The 17376-nt window shown below is 40.3% G+C and overlaps 1 long non-coding RNA gene across 1 annotated transcript; it reads left to right on the top strand.

Annotated features, from left to right (window-relative positions):
• The first annotated feature begins 3048 nt into the window (after positions 1 to 3048).
• LOC124789674 lies at positions 3049 to 16198 on the top strand. The gene is made up of 3 exons (XR_007016153.1): positions 3049 to 3095; positions 3222 to 3276; positions 15803 to 16198. It is a non-coding gene; the product is annotated as an uncharacterized LOC124789674 (long non-coding RNA).
• Positions 16199 to 17376: the final 1178 nt, after the last annotated feature.

Raw genomic sequence — 17376 nt, 5'->3', positions numbered from 1 at the left:
AATTGGTATGCGCATGTATGGTTTGGTTTAACGACGAAGCCCACTGTCATTTGGATGGTTTCGTCAATAAGCAGAATTGGCACATTCGGGACTGAGAATCCGCATTTCGCGATCGAGAAGTCTCTTCACCCTCAATGGATGACTGTTTGTGCAATGTCCAATCAAGGAATAATCGGTGCGGTATTCCTTGACGGCACAGTGACTACCGAACGGTACGTGAGGGTTTTGGAAGATGATTTCATCCCCATTATCTAACATAATCCTGATTTCGACAACACGTGTTTCATCCAAGACTGAGCTCCACCCCATCGAAGCAGAAGAGTGTTTGATGTCCTGGAGGAACACTTTGGGAAACGCATTCTTGTTCTGGGGTACCCAGAGGCCACTGGCATGGGCCTCGACTGGCCGCCGTGTTCTCCGGATCTGAACATATGCGACTCCTTTTTAAGGGGCTATACTGGAGGCGTGGTGTACAGCAATAATCCCAAAACCATTTCTGTGCTGAAAACAGCCATTCAGGAGGTCATCGACGTTCCGACATTTCAGAGGGTCATATATAATTTCCCTATTAGTGTGCTCCACATCATCGCCAATGATGGCAGGCATATCGAACATGCCATAGCACATCGAACGTGTCATAATCTAAATGCGAATATCTGTAGTGACGTTTACATGTTGGATTAAGTATGTGCACGCTGGAGTTTGTAACTAATTTACGTTTTTTCCAAATAGCTCAATACTTATTGTCACCCTGTGTTTTCTTGATTACCTTTTGAGGTAACGTTGCACCGTACGCAATGTGTGTGTGTGTCCAAACTCAACCTTCGACATGAATAGTGCAGTTGGGACTGCATATAAGTAAGTAGTTTTAATGTTTTAACTTACATTTACTGCACTAAAGACGGCCAGACATTGACAGAAATCTGGGTATGACATAAACATTATTTGCGACTGACTGCTGCAGTCTTTACTACTTGAAATAGATACAAGCACTGGGCACATCTGCTTCCTCAAGCAGTCAAACCTGATAATATTATTTATTGCAAAATTGATTGGGGTTGTTTTGGGGGAGGAGACCAGACCGCGAGTTCATCGGTCTCATTGGATCAGGGAAGGATAGGAAAGGAAGTCGGCCTTGCCCTTTGAAAGGAACCATACCGGCATTTGCCTGGAGCGATTTATGGAAATCACGGAAAACCCAAATCAGGATGGCCGGACGCGGGATTCAACCGTCATCCTCCCGAATGGGAGTCCAGTGTGCTAACCTCTGCGCCACCTCGCTCGGTCCAAAATGGATTCTTCGTGGTGCAGTAGATCTCTTTTTACTCTCTTTTACTCAATAACTGTTTCACTCGCAGCTGCTCCTCTCTCCCTGTCTCATAGATTTGTACATTCATAATTACAGGATGTATGTATAGCCAACACGGCTGCACAAAATTATTGTCAAATTGACCGTGGTGGCGGTTCTAGGCGTTACAGTCTGGAACCAGGCGACCGCTACGGTCGCAGGTTCGAATCCTGCCTCGGGCAAAGATTTGTGTGATGTCCTTAGGTTAGTTAGGTTTAAGTAGTTCTAAGTTCTAGGGGTCTGATGACCTCAGAGGTTAAGTCCTATAGTGCTCAGAGCCATTTGAACCATTTCTGACCATGGTTTCGACAGCACTAAGGCGGTCTTCATCAGAAAAAAATTACATAGGATTACATGTGAAAAACATCTGAACAAAAATGCTCTAGTCCCCCACGGTGTGATTACATGTAATCCTATGTAATTTTTATTCTGATGAAGACCACCCTAATGCTGTCGAAATCATGGTCAATTTGACAATAATTTTGTGCAACCGAGTTGGCTACACATACATCCTGTAATTAAATTAACGCACAGTTGCTGGACCTCAGCCAATAAAAATGTTTAAAATTTGTGCACTCAGTTTGTCTCCGCCGCGCCGTGTTTTTCAAGTTAGTTATTGAAAATTAAAAATCGCGACAGTCCTAAGATACGCCCACTTTAGTCAAGGCAACCCTGTACCATCGTGTTCGTAATAAAATTATCTACATTTTCTATATGATTGTGTAACGAAATTCGATCTGTTTGCACCTAGAAAATTTTCATTATTGCAAGGAAAACGGCACGCAGCATTACTTTGGCGTTTTTTATGTCTTTTACTCTTTCGTGATCTCAATTTTTTTACGAAACTGTATAAGAGTAACTACCGATAAAATCAGTTAAACATTTTCTAATGAAAAATAACTGCGCAGGGACAGGGGGCTGCAACCGTTGCACTTTCCTTTATTTATATATTATATTGTATAAAACATTCATTTTATTAGGAAACTCAGTGAGGGAAGGGCGATGTAACTCAGAGTCTTAGGCTATGCGTTGCGTGGATCGTGCACAGTTCATTTCACTGGACCCCTTTGTCCGGTGGTTTGGAAACATTTTTTTACTATTTCGTGCTCTCAGGTTCAAACGACTTCTTGATTGCAACGTCTATTGAATTTGCTGCTGCACAAAGGAGCAGCTTTTCTTTCCCCAGAATAAAGGCGAATACGGTAACGAACTTCAACTGCTTTCAAACAGTCTGAGATAACACATTAGACTAGCAACGTAAAAAGCATCTGCTTATAAGGATACACCGCTAGAACCGATAAACTTTGTTTTACGTCTCGCCATAGGTTGGCAATGTACGACTGCGCTGCGTGCCCCACGACCTTTTGTATTTCTTTGATATCTCACATATTCACACCTGTCTCACAGAGGCACATTCCGCTTTATCCAAAACAAGAGAATCCCAAGCGAACATAGATAATTATTTATACAAATACACAACACTCCCCATTCAGAACAGAAGCACTAGTTACAAAAAGAAAAAAAAAAGAAAAGTGGCTGAGCTCCTAGCAGTTACATAAGGCACGGCTCCTGCTGGCGCAAAGCTGTGTGAACACAGCTGTCGTTGGACATTGCGAGAACAGCTGTGTGACTGTTAACCGTTCAAGGCTAAGTATTGTCCCTCCATACATATATGAGCCGATCTGTTTTCAGACGTACACTACCTATTCACTTGCACGGACGTGGTACGAACTTCTGAATATGAAGGGTGAGTAAATGCTTTCAGTTGCGTTTGCAATAGAGAAATCAACTTGAACGCTTAGCTGAAAGGACTGTTAACCGTTCAAGGCTAAGTATTGTCCCTCCATACACATATGAGCCGATCTGTTTTCAGACGTACACTACCTATTCACTTGCACGGACGTGGTACGAACTTCTGAATATGAAGGGTGAGTAAATGCTTTCAGTTGCGTTTGCAATGGAGAAATCAACTTGAACGCTTAGCTGAAAGCTATTATTATCCTAGAAGAACTATTTGTAAACGATATTTCGCTTGTGAGAAAGGAAAGCGCTATTTCTGAGATCCGCTTTTGAGTACTCCGCAGTCGTAGGTGAAATGAGTTCCACAGTGTACTGCATGACATAAAGACTGGATACGAATCTCCACATTCCTTTACTGTTATTTCATTAACTAGGCTGCTTTAACTACCGTTAATATTGTCTTTGTTGACACTCGCCTTGCTTTCTGTCAGTATAACGTAATAGAGTAGTTTTCCGTTTTAGTGCAAATCTATACTTTACACCCTCTTAAGTTGACAGTAAAGTCCCATTCTGACACCACGTTTCCTTTCAGAAGTGGACGGGAAGATGAAACTTCAATACCTGGCTGATGGGTTGCTTTGTTGCTTTGGCAGAGGGGACAAAACAGCGAGGTCATCGGTCACATCGGATTAGAGGAGGATGGGGAAGGAAATCGGCCGTACCCTTTCAAAGGAACCACTCTGGCATTTTCCTGGTGCGATTTAGGGAAATCATAGAAACCTAAACCAGGATGGCCGGACGCTGGTTTGAACAGCCGTCCTCCTGAATGCGAGTCCAGTGTGCTAACTACTGCGCCACCTCGCTCGGTACTTAAATGCCTGAATCACAGAGAGGTCACTAAACAAAAAGTACTTATTCAAGCACACCAAGAAGGAAAAGATGTGTTCGTGGTATATTTAAATGGCATCTGTTCTTAACGCCTCAAGAAATTTAGAAACAACCATCGGTGAAGATGATGATCACAAAGGAATATCGACGCAGTGACGTCTTCAAATCTAGAGAACTAACGATTGTATCGTCTCACTCTGTTGTATTGTATATTCTTCTCTTTTGGGAAAGCAATGTTTACACTTTCAAAAACGGTGACTCTCCTGCTTTCCCACTGTTGACACAACCGATATTTCATAATGATAGAAGTTGTTTATTTTCTTCATTGTTCACTGTATTTCCAAAGAAAGCAGGCGTTGACAGATGTGAAAATTACCGAACTATCAGTTTAATAAGTCACAGCTGCAAAATACTAATGCGAATTCTTTACAGACGAATGGAAAAACTGGTTGAAGCCGACCTCGGGGAAGATCAGTTTGGATTCCGTAGAAATATTGGAACACATGAGCCAATACTGACCCTGCGGCTTATCTTAGAAGCTAGATTAAGAAAAGGCAAACCTACGTTTCTAGCATTTGTAGACTTAGAGAAAGCTTTTGGCAATGTTGACTGGAATACTCTCTTTCAAATTCTGAAGGTGGCAGGGGTAAAATACAGGGAGCGAAAGGCTATTTACAATTTGTACGGAAACCAGATGGCAGCTATAAGAGTCGAGGGACATGAAAGGGAAGCAGTGGTTGGGAAGGAAGTGAGACAGCGGTGTAGCCTCTCCCCGATGTTATTCAATCTGTATATTGAGCAAGCAGTAAAGGAAACAAAAGAAAAATTCGGAGTAGGTATTAAAATCCATGGAGAAGAAATACAAACATTAAGGTTCGCCGATGACATTGTAATTCTATCAGAGACAGCAAAGGACTTCGAAGAGGAGTTGAAGGGAATGGATACTGTCTTGAAAGGAGGATATAAGATGAACATCAACAAAAGCAAAATGAGGATAATGAAATGTAGTCGAGTTAACTCGGATGATGCTGAGGGAATTAGATTAGAAAATGAGACACTTAAAGTAATAAAGGAGTTTTGCTATTTGGGGAGCAAAATAACTGATGATGGTCGAAGTAAAGAGGATATAAAATGTAGACTGGCAATGGCAGGGAAAGCGTTTCTGAAGAAGAGGAATTTGTTAACCTCGAGTATAGATTTAAGTGTCAGGAAGTCGTTTCTGAAAGTATTTGTATGGAGTGTAGCCATGTATGGAGGTGAAACATGGACGATAAATAGTTTAGACAAGAAGAGAATAGAATCTTTCGAAATGTGGTGCTACAGAAGAATGCTGAAGATTAGATGGGTAGATGACATAACTAATGAGGAGGTACTGAATAGGATTGGGGAGAAGAAGAGTTTGTGGCACAACTTGAGTAGAAGAAGGGATCGGTTGGTAGGACATGTTCTGAGACATCGAGGGATCACCAGTTTAGTATTGGAGGGCAGCGTGGTGGGTAAAAATCGTGGAGGGAGACCAAGAGATGAATACACTAAGCAGATTCAGAAGGATGTAGGTTGCAGTAGGTACTGGGAGATGAAGAACCTTGCACAGGATAGAGTAGCATGGAGAGCTGCATCAAACCAGTCTCAGGACTGAAGACCACAACAACAACACATCGTCTCACTCTGTTGTGTTGTATATTTTCCTCTTTTGGGAAAGCACTGTTTACACTTTCAGAAACGTTGACTCTTCTGCTTTCCCACTGTTGACACACCGATTTTTCGTAATGATAGTTGTTTATTTTCTTCATTGGATTTCTGAGTTCACTCTATTTCCGAGATGGCTATTTCAACCGCAACCTAATGTTTCTTGCTCCTTTAAAAATGATTAACCTTCTAGTGTCCTTTCCATATCGCACTTCTAAGAGTTTCATCTTCTCTTTAAAAAGTATGTCAAATATATGTTATTACCACCAGAACAAAATACAAGTATAATTATGATACATAGAAAGCGGCTGCCAGCATCAAAATCGTCTAAGGAAATGCAACAAGCAGGTAACTTTAGCCAGTTAACCCACTGATACTGTGTGTGTTAGTATAAGTAATTGCTATAAATCAACAAATACCACTATTTGATCGAAGAATGTTATTTTGGTCTGAAGAAGAGGAACTGTTTGGTGAACTCATTTACATGGAATGTGTTATTGCATCTACATCTACGTGATTACTCTGCTATTCACAATAAAGTGCCTAGCAGAGGGTTCTTTGTAAACTTCACATAGTACACTTGAGATCACAGTAAGGTTTCTGAGCGGGAAAGCTAACGTTGAGGCACTTATCAAATTGATTTTCGCAACAATATTAAGTTACGAACGAATATAGTTCAAAGAAAAATTGTTGATAAGAGATTAAATAAAAAGATCACATTAGATGATAAGTGTGTTATAGCTGAAAGAACACAAAGGTAATATGCATCCCAATGTTTTAAAGATTGCTGTCCTTTGCTAGAATGTCTTTTTGTTAACCATGAACATTTTCTACTTTGATTAATGTAATAACAGTGGTGATTCATAGAGAAAAAGTTTTACGGACGTTAAAGATAGGCAAATAATCGCTGGGCCATGTCGCTGATGCACGGAGATGTCATGATGTCAAAAATTTGAAGCCGACGTCCGCCGTTGTAGTAGCTCCAAACATTAACTTCTGGTAGAAGTGGTTTGATAAAAAAAATGCTATCTTCCATCATTTACAGGTGTACTAGCCGTTCTGATAATAAAGTGTAAAGAGATCTCATTTCGCTCAAAAGTGGTCTGGATCAAGCGATATTTTCTCTTATACACATGAATTTTAGTAGCACCGGGTACATTTACTGTAGTGGTTTTATTTCTGTAATCTGACATTGGATTTCGTTAACAGTGCAACCCGAAGAGCGCTTTGACTGAACGCTGTGAAAAGGAAATAATGTAAATCGTTCTGACGAAGCAAAATATGTTAGTTTCTGGAAGAGGACATGAACGGAACATGTTTCTTCAATTTGTATTAAAGATAATGCTCGATTGCGAAAGCAGCCTCTTCACATCACATACTTCGCTTTTTGGATATTCTAAATGTGCAACAAAAACAAAGTTACATTAACGAGGCCGGATTGTACTATTGTATCAAATATGCCTTTTAAGACTATAAAAACATCTCAATCGTCCTTCCTGAAGCCGTTTTATTTATGAAAGCTCTGTAATATTTACTGATTTAAACAACGGTGAGTGGACATGAGAGATATTAAGAACAAGAAGCAGTTGTAAACAGGAGACTGCTTATGCGCTACTAACAAGGTGGCATCGGCTTCAAAGCAATTTAGAGCCTATGTCTGTAGTGCTGTCTCCCCTTATTATACCTCCATTGCTGAAAACATCTGAAGTTTGGTATCTTCTAAAGTATCCTCATTGTTATTTCTTCAGACCAGTTCCTGACAGAATTCATTCTCGTTCTAACGTAGTTAAAAACACCTTCGTTTTTCCTGAAACACTCAAAACACGTTAGCAGTTCAGCAAATTTCGAGCTAAAGTAAAATGAGAATTTTTATAAGCTTTATAAATCACAGAGCGCAGCAATCAGTCGTCTTCTTTTTTTTCAGGTTTCATTTGGCAAATCCAGATTTCGGCTGGTGCCTAGCCATTATCAGTGCTAAAAAATACAAGAAGTACATGGTCAGGCGATACAACAAAAAGTTACAGCTCATGGCATAACCTATATGGCTTACACCACTATTTTCTAGTCTCGATGCATGTCAGTTCCCTGTTGTTCGGGCGTCAGTCACAGTTATTTAAATACTACTGTATAAAGAAGGTAGGCTGTGTGGACAACACTTCGATTGGTTGTATGGTGCCCTCTATGTGAACTATGTAATATATAACATTTAAAGGAAGTAAAAAAACTTCAAATTTGCATGGGAATTACATAAAATAAAACATAAGTAAAATTCTTTACATTGCTCTCCGACTTATTTCCACATTTGCCAGTAAACATACAAAATATAAGGTTCAATCCTTGTGAGTCAGGTGTTTTATTCTTTATACATGTATGTAACGCCAGATGGGTAAAACTTAGATGGGTAAAAACTTGAATGAGATTTTGACACTGCAGCGGAGTGTGCGCTGATATGAAACTTCCTGGCAGATTAAAACTGTGTGCCGGACCGAGACTCGAACTCGGGACCTTTGCCTTTCGCGGGCAAGTGCTCTAGTAGTTCGGGAAAAATTTTTTGTTTTAAATTTATTTGCGAGACACAAGGAGGCACATGCTGTATGTAACTATTAGAATTGATCTGATTTAAATGTTTTTATCTTTGTATTATTTTTTCTCTTTATTTAAACATCATGACAGGTATGTTGTTCTTCTTATTTAGTGAATAGTTCGTAGATGGCGTCAAATGTCAGCAAGATGGATGGTTGGTGTGACGTGGCACTCTGTTGCAGATGTAGAGCATACTAGTCTCTGTGTCACTGCAAACGGATTTTACTTACAAATACAATAAAACCAACACACTGAATTGCTGTTATTAACAATGTACACGCATCTAGACTAACGCAGAGGAAGTTCTGTAGGTTCAATTAATAACCATCATACTATTACAGTATTATGCTAATGGTTGCTACACATTGGCAAGATGTCAGAAGCTACTTCGTTCCCCCTGGGTCAAACCTTATACTGTTTCCTAGCAACAAGTTTTCGAACAGTTCCCAGAACACTGCATTTTTCGTAACGACCTGATCATTAATCAAGTTGCTGCCCGTATTCTTGTGATGGCAAAAGATCTCCAGCTCTTCTAAGAGAACTAGGAACCCGCCCTTCTCGCATTTATGCAGCAGCCTCACATTAGATGTAAAAGTCGGCACCTTTTGTTTCGTTGTAAGTAGATGAGCAGCCAGACTCGGTTTTTCCGTGGCATATTTTCTGCCCGGCTACTCAATGGCAGGTAACCTGATTTTTATAAGCGTTTTGTGCACGCAGTTTAAACCAAACCTCTATTTTCCTTTTTATTCCACCAAAACCATCCCTGGAAACTAATGACACTTGCGCTTTTACTTTTACAGTCAAATAATATGATGGATTACATGAGCTAAACTCATCATCGGAAAATCCCCATCATCGGAAAATCTGAAATATTGTTCAGGAGTTGACGCACTGTTTTTTTTTCTCATTTAACAATAAACTATATGCCTTACTATTAGAACACAAAGACCACACTGACATGAAAGAAGTAGTGGGATAACGATATGCACATATACGGGTGGCGATAGTATCGCGTGCACAGAGTATAAAAGGGAAGTGCACTGGCAGAGCTCTCATTTGTAATCAGGTGATTCCTGTGAAAGGGTTTCCGACGTGACTATAGCCGCACGACGGGAGTTAACGGACTTCGAACGCGGAATGGTAGTGGGAGCTACGATGAACGGGACATTCCATTCCGACAATCGTTAGAGAACTCAATATTCTGATATCTAAAGTGTCAAGAGAGTGCCGAAAATTCTAGATTTAGGCCTTACCTCTCATGACGACCGACTCACAAGGGGAAGGCCTCAGACACGGCCTACCGATTCGGCTCAGATTTTGCAGGTCGCTAGTGTATAACCTAAAACGAAGGGCCAACACCCTCGCAATTTTGAGGAAACCACCCCTAAAGGTTATGACGAGCAACCGATTCAGAGTTGGCGGGATCGATAGATAATTGTTAATAGAGCATTTTTAATCATCACGCACACTTCTCCAGAAATCGAGGTAAGAAACTTCTACAACTGCCGCTCCTGTACCCACACGCTAAACGCTTTTCGCCGACGACACCGATAGCAAAGTCTGCTTTTGGCTGCGGTGGGGCGAGGACGTCCGCTGCGCCCCGGCGTGATCGCTCGAGAGGAATTCGCAGCACTCTTAATCGGAGTTGTTTTGATGTGACAAAGCTTAAAAGTTTAATACTTTACTAGCTCACGGCGTTTGGGAAATTAGTTTGCCTACTTTATTATTATCATTCCTTATTGATTTACTTACCTTATTAACCTATCAATTGAGATAAGGAAAAATGCAAACGAAAAGAATAATATCCGCGAGGTTTCTTCGAAATTCGAACCCGGGTTATCCGATTCCCAGATAGTTACCTTGGCCATTGCGCTATCGCTGCTGTCGGCGAACAACGAATACCATGTGGGTACGGAACCTGCAGTTGTAAAATTTTCTTTACTCGATTTCTGGAAAAGTTTGCGTTTGCGTACCCAATACCTGATGATGCTCTATTTACCATTGTCTGTCGATCCCTCCAATTTTGAGTCGATTGCTCGTCGTAACCTCTAGGAATGATTTTCTCAAAAATGCGGGGGTGTTGACCCAAAATCCTTCGTTTTAGGTTGTACACAAACGACCTGCCAAATTTGTGCCGAATCGGTTGGCCGTGTCTGAGGCCTTCCCCCTGTCAGTGGCCGACGGCCTTCACTTAATGACCGAGAGCAGTGGCGTTTGCGTAGAATTGTCAGTGCTAACAGACAATAAACACTGCGTGAAGTAACAGCAGAAATCAATATGGGACGTACGGCTAATATATCCGTTACGACAGTGACGGCTTAAAGCAAGGGGAAACTACAGCCGTAATTTTTCCCGAGGGTATGCAGCATTACTGTATGGTTAAATGATGACGGCGTCCTCTTGGGTAAAATATTCCGGAGGTAAAATAGTCCCCCATTCGGATCTCCGGGTGGGGACTACTCAAGAGGATATCGTTATCAGGAGAAAGAAAACTGGCGTTCTACGGATCGGAGCGTGGAAAGTCAGATCCCTTAATCGGGAAGGTAGATTAGAAAATTTAAAAAGAGAAATGGATAGGTTAAAGTTAAATATAGTGGGAATTAGTGAAGTTCGGTTGCAGGAGGAACAAGACTTTTGGTCAGGTGACTACAGGGTTATAAATACAAAATCAAATAGGGGTAATGCTAGAGTAGGTTTAATAATGAATAAAAAAATAGGAGTGCGGGTAAGCTACTACAAACAGCGTAGTGAACGCATTATTGTGGCCAAGATAAACACGAAGCCCATGCCTACTACAGTAGTACAAGTTTATGTGTCGACTAGATCTGCAGATGATGAAGAAATTGATGAAATATATGATGAGATAAAAGAAATTATTCAGGTAGTGAAGGGAGACGAAAATTTAATAGTCATGGGTGACTGGAATTCGAGAGTAGGAAAAGGGCGAGAAGGAAACATAGTAGGTGAATATGGATTGTGGGTAAGAAATGAAAGAGGAAGCCGTCTGGTAGAATTTTCCATAGAGCATAACTTAATCATAGCTAACACTTGGTTCAAGAATCATAAAAGAAGGTTGTGTACATGGAAGAATCCCAGAAATACTAAAAGGTATCAGATAGATTATATAATGGTAAGACAGAGATTTAGGAACTAGGTTTTAAATTCTAAGACATTTCCAGGGGCAGATGTAGACTCTGACCACAATCTATTGGTTATGAACTGGAGATTAAAACTGAAGAAACTACAAAAAGGTGGGAATTTAAGGAGATGGGACCTGGATAAACTGACTAAACCAGAGGTTGTACAGAGTTTCAGGGAGAGCATAAGGGAACAAGTGACAGGTATGGGGGAAAGAAATACAGTAGAAGAAGAATGGGTAGCTCTGAGGAATGTAGTAGTGAAGGCAGCAGAGGATCAAGTACGTAAAAAGACGAGGGCTAGTAGAATTCCTTGGGTAACAGAAGAAATATTGAATTTAATTGATGAAAGGAGAAAATATAAAAATGCAGTAAATGAAGCAAGCAAGAAGGAATACAAACATCTCAAAAATGAGATCGACAGGAAGTGCAAAATGGCTAAGCAGGGATGGCTAGAGGACAAATGTAAGGATGTCGAGGCTTATCTCACTAGGGGTAAGATAGATACTGCCTACAGGAAAATTAAAGAGACCTTTGGAGAAAAGAGAGCCACTTGTATGAATATCAAGAGCTCAGATGGAAACCCAGTTCTAAGCAAAGAAGGGAAAACATAAAGGTGGAAGGAGTCGAAGGCCCCGGGAGTAGACAACATTCCATTAGAACTACTGACGGCCTTGGGAGAGTCAGTCCTGACTCTACCATCTGGTGATCAAGATGTATGAGACAGGCGAAATACCCTCAGACTTCAAGAATATAATAATTCCAATCCCAAAGAAAGCAGGTGTTGACACATGTAAAAATTACCGAATTATCAGTTTAATAAGTCACAGCTGCAAAATACTAATGCGAATTCTTTACAGACGAATGGAAAAACTGGTAGAAGCCGACCTCGGGGAAGATCAGTTTGGATTCCGTAGAAATGTTGGAACACGTGAGACAATACTGACCTTAAGATTTATCTCAGAAGAAAGATTAAGGAAAGGCAAACCTACGTTTCTAGCATTTGTAGACTTAGAGAAAGCTTTTGACAGTGTTGACTGGAATACTCTCTTTCAAATTCTGAAGGTAGCAGGGGTAAAATACAGGGAGCGAAAGGCTATTTACAATTTGTACGGAAACCAGATGGCAGTTATAAGAGTCGAGGGGCATGAACGGGAACCAGTGGTTGGGAAGGGAGTGAGACAGGCTTGTAGCCTATCCCCGACGTTATTCAATCTGTATATTGAACAAGCAGTAAAGGAAACAAAACAAAAATCCATGGAGAAGAAATAAAAACTTTGAGGTTGGCCGATGACATCGTAATTCTGTCAGAGACAGCAAAGGACTTGGAAGAGGAGTTGAATGGAATGGACAGTGTCTTGAAAGGAGGATACAAGATGAACATCAACAAAAGCAAAACGAGGATAATGGAATGTAGTCGAATTAAGTCGGGTGATGCTGAGGGAATTAGATTAGGAAATGAGACACTTAAAGTAGTAAAGGAGTTTTGCTATTTGGGGAGCAAAATAACTGATGATGGTCGACGTAGAGAGGATATAAAATATAGAATGCCAATGGCAAGGAAAGCCTTTCTAAAGAAGAGAAATTTGTTAACATCGAGTATAGATTTAAGCGTCAGGAAGTCGGGTTCTGAAAGTATTTGTATGGAGTGTAGCCATGTATGGAAGTGAAACATGGACGATATAAAGTTTGGACAAGAAGAGAATAGAAGCTTTCGAAATGTGGTACTACAGAAGAATGCTGAAGATTAGATGGTTAGATCACATAACTAATGAGAAAGTATTGAATAGAATTGGGGAGAAGAGGAGATTGTGGCATAACTTGACTAGAAGAAGGGGTCGGTTGGTAGGACATGTTCTGAGACATCGAGGGATCACCAATTTAGTATTGGAGGGCAGCGTGGTGGGTAAATATCGTAGAGGGAGACCAAGAGATGAATACACTAAGCAGTTTCAGAATGATGTAGGTTGCAGTAAGTACTGGGCGATGAAGAAGCTTGCAGGATAGGGTACCGTGGAGAGCTGCATCAAACCAGTCTCAGGACTGAAGACCACAACAACAACAACGACAGTGAGGTGAAATTTTACGTAGCAGTATCATAAATTGAGTCCACCTTGATGCAAAACACCTTTTTATCTGTTCCAAGATAAAGGTATTTTTTCTAAGCCATGTAAGGCATTTCCAGTCAACCATTTCCAAGGTAAAGCTATTATCTCTTGCAGCGCTTCTCCTCGCTTGGACCCTAGACGACTGGAAAACCGGGGTCTGGTCAGGTGACATCCTATTTCATTTGGTAAGGGCTGGTGGTACGGTTCTACTGTGCCGCATATCCCATGATGCCATGGACGCAAGTTGTTAACAAGACACTGTGGAAGATGGTGGTGGTTCCATAACGGTGTGGGCTGTGTTTACATGCGTCCTCTGGTCCAACTGAACCTGTCATTGGAAATGGTTATGTTCGGCCTTATCAACTGGCGCAGTTGTTCGTGACATTCAAAATCTCTACGTTTTTAAATAGTTTAGAGAACTGGAATTCGGATTAAGCCTAATAATAAAATTAACACAGTAGAAAATGTTCAAAACGAAAACCAAAAAAAGTATCACTACTCTTGGTAACGTTATGAATGAAGATACTGATACAGAAAAATGAATTTAAACACATTACTTAGGTATTTTATCACATAGGATTCAAGGTTTATTATTTAAAAAATGTGGCTGCAAGGTTATTTTTTCCACAAAAAACAGTTTACAAAAAAATTTAATCCACAATTTAAAAAAAAAGTCGAATGAATTTTCGCGAGGCTCAGGAGTTTACAAAATTACTTGCGACAGTTGCCCATTGTATTATATCGGACAATCAGTAGAGCTTTCAGCATAAGGTATAAGATATACTTGCTGCAGAAGCAATGTACGAATATTCATAACTCTACTTTCACAGAGCACTTATTAATATCTGGTCACAACCAAAAGGAGGAGACGAAATAATGATTCTACATAGAGAGAAAACGTGTAGACGTGAAGGACCTTAGATTTTTAGACATATGGTTGGTAATGATTGTGTCATCTTAAACTAACAACAACTGTTACGAAACAAAAGCTTCTCTAACGCATTTAAGCAATTGTTCTCTACTACGTGAGACTTTGGTTCATGTTTCCATTCACTTCACTATCCGAATCATTGTTTCTCTTTCTCTTTTATGGACTCTATACTTCCTTACGTAATTGTACACCACACAGCACTGTGTACCACATTCTGTTTCGAAGGTTTTATCTAAAACGTATTATCCCTCTTTTTGCTCATTGTAACATCTTGATAAATATCCTGCTACAGTACGTTCTTTATTCTCAGCACGTATTTGTAATTAACCATTTCATTAATTTTTGCTACATATTGTCGTACTAATTTTTATAAAAGTTATGTTATTCCTAGCGTAACTTTTATACAGCTTGTTTTTTATACCACATAAATTTCACTTTGTCTAAAACATCTAAATATGTATCATGCTGATATGTTACTGTAACAGCTGCGTATTTCATACAGTTGTGCGTTTATCAGGCTACTAGCGCCCAGTTCTACCCGTGAAATAATTTTTACTATTCTATATTTCCTATTGTTCGACGTTTTAGACGGTTGATTTATAATATGTTTATGACATCATAGGTGACTTCCTTCTGCACAAGATACCGTTACTGGTCTCGAAACAGGGTTAAGGATTTTATGTTAAATTTAAGCAACCGATTGGCTGTATACTCTATATATTGAAAATTTTTTTACGGTTATTGCTGTTAGCCATGTTTAAAGGCTTTATTGTGACCTGCTTCTCCACGCTCTCAGTTATGTATTCTCTATGTTAAGATCCCAATCTAAATCATAGCACTGAAGGAGAGAGGGACCTTCATCAATTACCAGGGCTCAAAAATGAGGACAACTAAAGAAATCCAAAATTTGCATTGATAATGAAAACGGTTACGAGCCCTCTTGGAAAGGAAGTAGACAGAAACATTACTCATGGTAGTCTTCCATGCGAAAATTCGTCATTAACCAGTGTTCTGTTCTGGTATTTCAAGAAATATTCAGAAGTTCGCTAACCTGTACATTATAGCAGCACTTTATTCTGGTCACCTGTTACGCTTTTTTCAGTTTTTGCATTCCGTAACTGTTGAATGAGATACTGGTACCTATGAACAGAAGTCGATGATCTACGCATAATTACAAAACTCAACAAGTTTTCCATCTTTAATGATCCTGCTACTGAAGTTTCAAATTATAACCTTACATATTCCCTGTGATGAAAATTCACAACAAACAAATAAATGGGAAGTGCTATTTTTTTTTCTTTTTTGAGAATAGCATGTGCTACATTCTGCATGCAATGTTGTGGCACATCTAATATCTTTCTGCTGTCGATTGTTGCAGTGCTGGCTATCCTGCTCGCTCTCTGTGCGTTGGCAACCCTGACGTTGGCTGACCCCCAGTGTCCAGCCCACGACGGCGCCACGCCCACCTACTACGCTGACGAGTCAGACCCCAACGGCTTCTGGGAATGCAGCAATGGCGTAGCCATTCACCAGAACTGTGCTCCAGGACTCGCCTGGAACATCCACATCAACGCCTGTGACTGGCCTTAAGCGAGCAACTGCATATTCAGAATAGTCCACTGGCATTCTCTGCACTTTTCTCTATTACCTAAGGGCAGTGTCACACTTATATGCTTGTATACGTGTGAAACACCCCACGTTGACGCTAGTCTCAGGTTTTCTGATGTAAATTAACAACAAAATTCGAAACAAATATACAAGAGTTTTAATGTGACTTCAATTTTCATTTCACTTTCTTCACTACTAATGCATACAATTCCCTTAAACGTCTCATAATAGATGGTAATGACGGATGTGGATCTTTCAAGAAGATGAGATGTTTCGCGCTAGAGTTATACAAATAGCAGATGAGGTTTTTTAAACTAATATTCAGCAGTGCAATATTAAAAGTTATTTATGTTTCCAGTTACGAAATGTCAGTAATAAGTACTGGGAGATTGTTCAATCGATTAGTCGAAGAAACAAACATTCACAAGAAACTGATTTACGATCGGCCCCTAGTCTCAAAAAAAAAAAAAAATGTTCCTGTTTCTTGTTGCTGCTTAAAATGATAGCATTGCTTGTCTCGGCACATTTTAGGACATTCGGACAAACAAACTGAACCCGAAATTCAACGCCAAAATTTGGAGGTCTTTCAGGGATATCGTCTAAGGGACAATGAAAGCAAAACAAGGGTGATGGAATGCAGTCGAAATATCTACATCTACACACCTACTCCGCAAGCCATCGTAGAGCACGTGTGGGAGGGTGCCCTGTACCACTAATAACCATTTCCTTTCGTGTACCACTCGCAAATTGAGTGAGGGAAAAAAAGGCCCTCTGCAACTCCCGTTCGAGTCCTAGTTTCTCTTATCTTCGTACTCCTCACGCGAAATGTACGTCGGCTGCAGCAGAATCGTTCTGCAGCGAGCCTCAAATCCTGGTTCTCTAAATTTTATTAATAGTGCCTGTCTTCCGTTCAGGAGTTCCGATCTGAGTTCACAAAGCATCTCTGTATTACCTGCGTGCTGATAGAACCTGCCGGTAGAACGCTCTGAGCTACTAAGATATCAGATCCCACACACTCGGGCGGTACTCAAAAATGGCACGCACAAGTGTTCTATATGTCGTCTCCTTTATAGATACGCTACAATTTCCTAAAATTCTCCCAATAAGCCGAAGTAGACCATTCCCCTTTCCTACTACCGTCATTGGGTGCTCTTTACATTTCATATCGCTCTGCAACGTCACACGGCTGTGTCAAGCTGCACATTTCTTTTTATTTATTGTGTATTTAAATACCTGCTGCCTGATATTTTAAAAGGAGGTCACACATTATACAGTTTTACACATAACAGTACATTGTTCCCCATTACTAGCAACATTTATTCTGAGGAATAAAACGAAGATAAT

This window comes from Schistocerca piceifrons, chromosome 3 (genome assembly GCF_021461385.2).
Source record: "Schistocerca piceifrons isolate TAMUIC-IGC-003096 chromosome 3, iqSchPice1.1, whole genome shotgun sequence".
NCBI classification, from domain to species: Eukaryota; Metazoa; Arthropoda; class Insecta; order Orthoptera; family Acrididae; genus Schistocerca; species Schistocerca piceifrons.
Note: the sequence above shows the minus strand (reverse complement) of the source record. Positions and strands in the feature narration are given on the sequence as shown.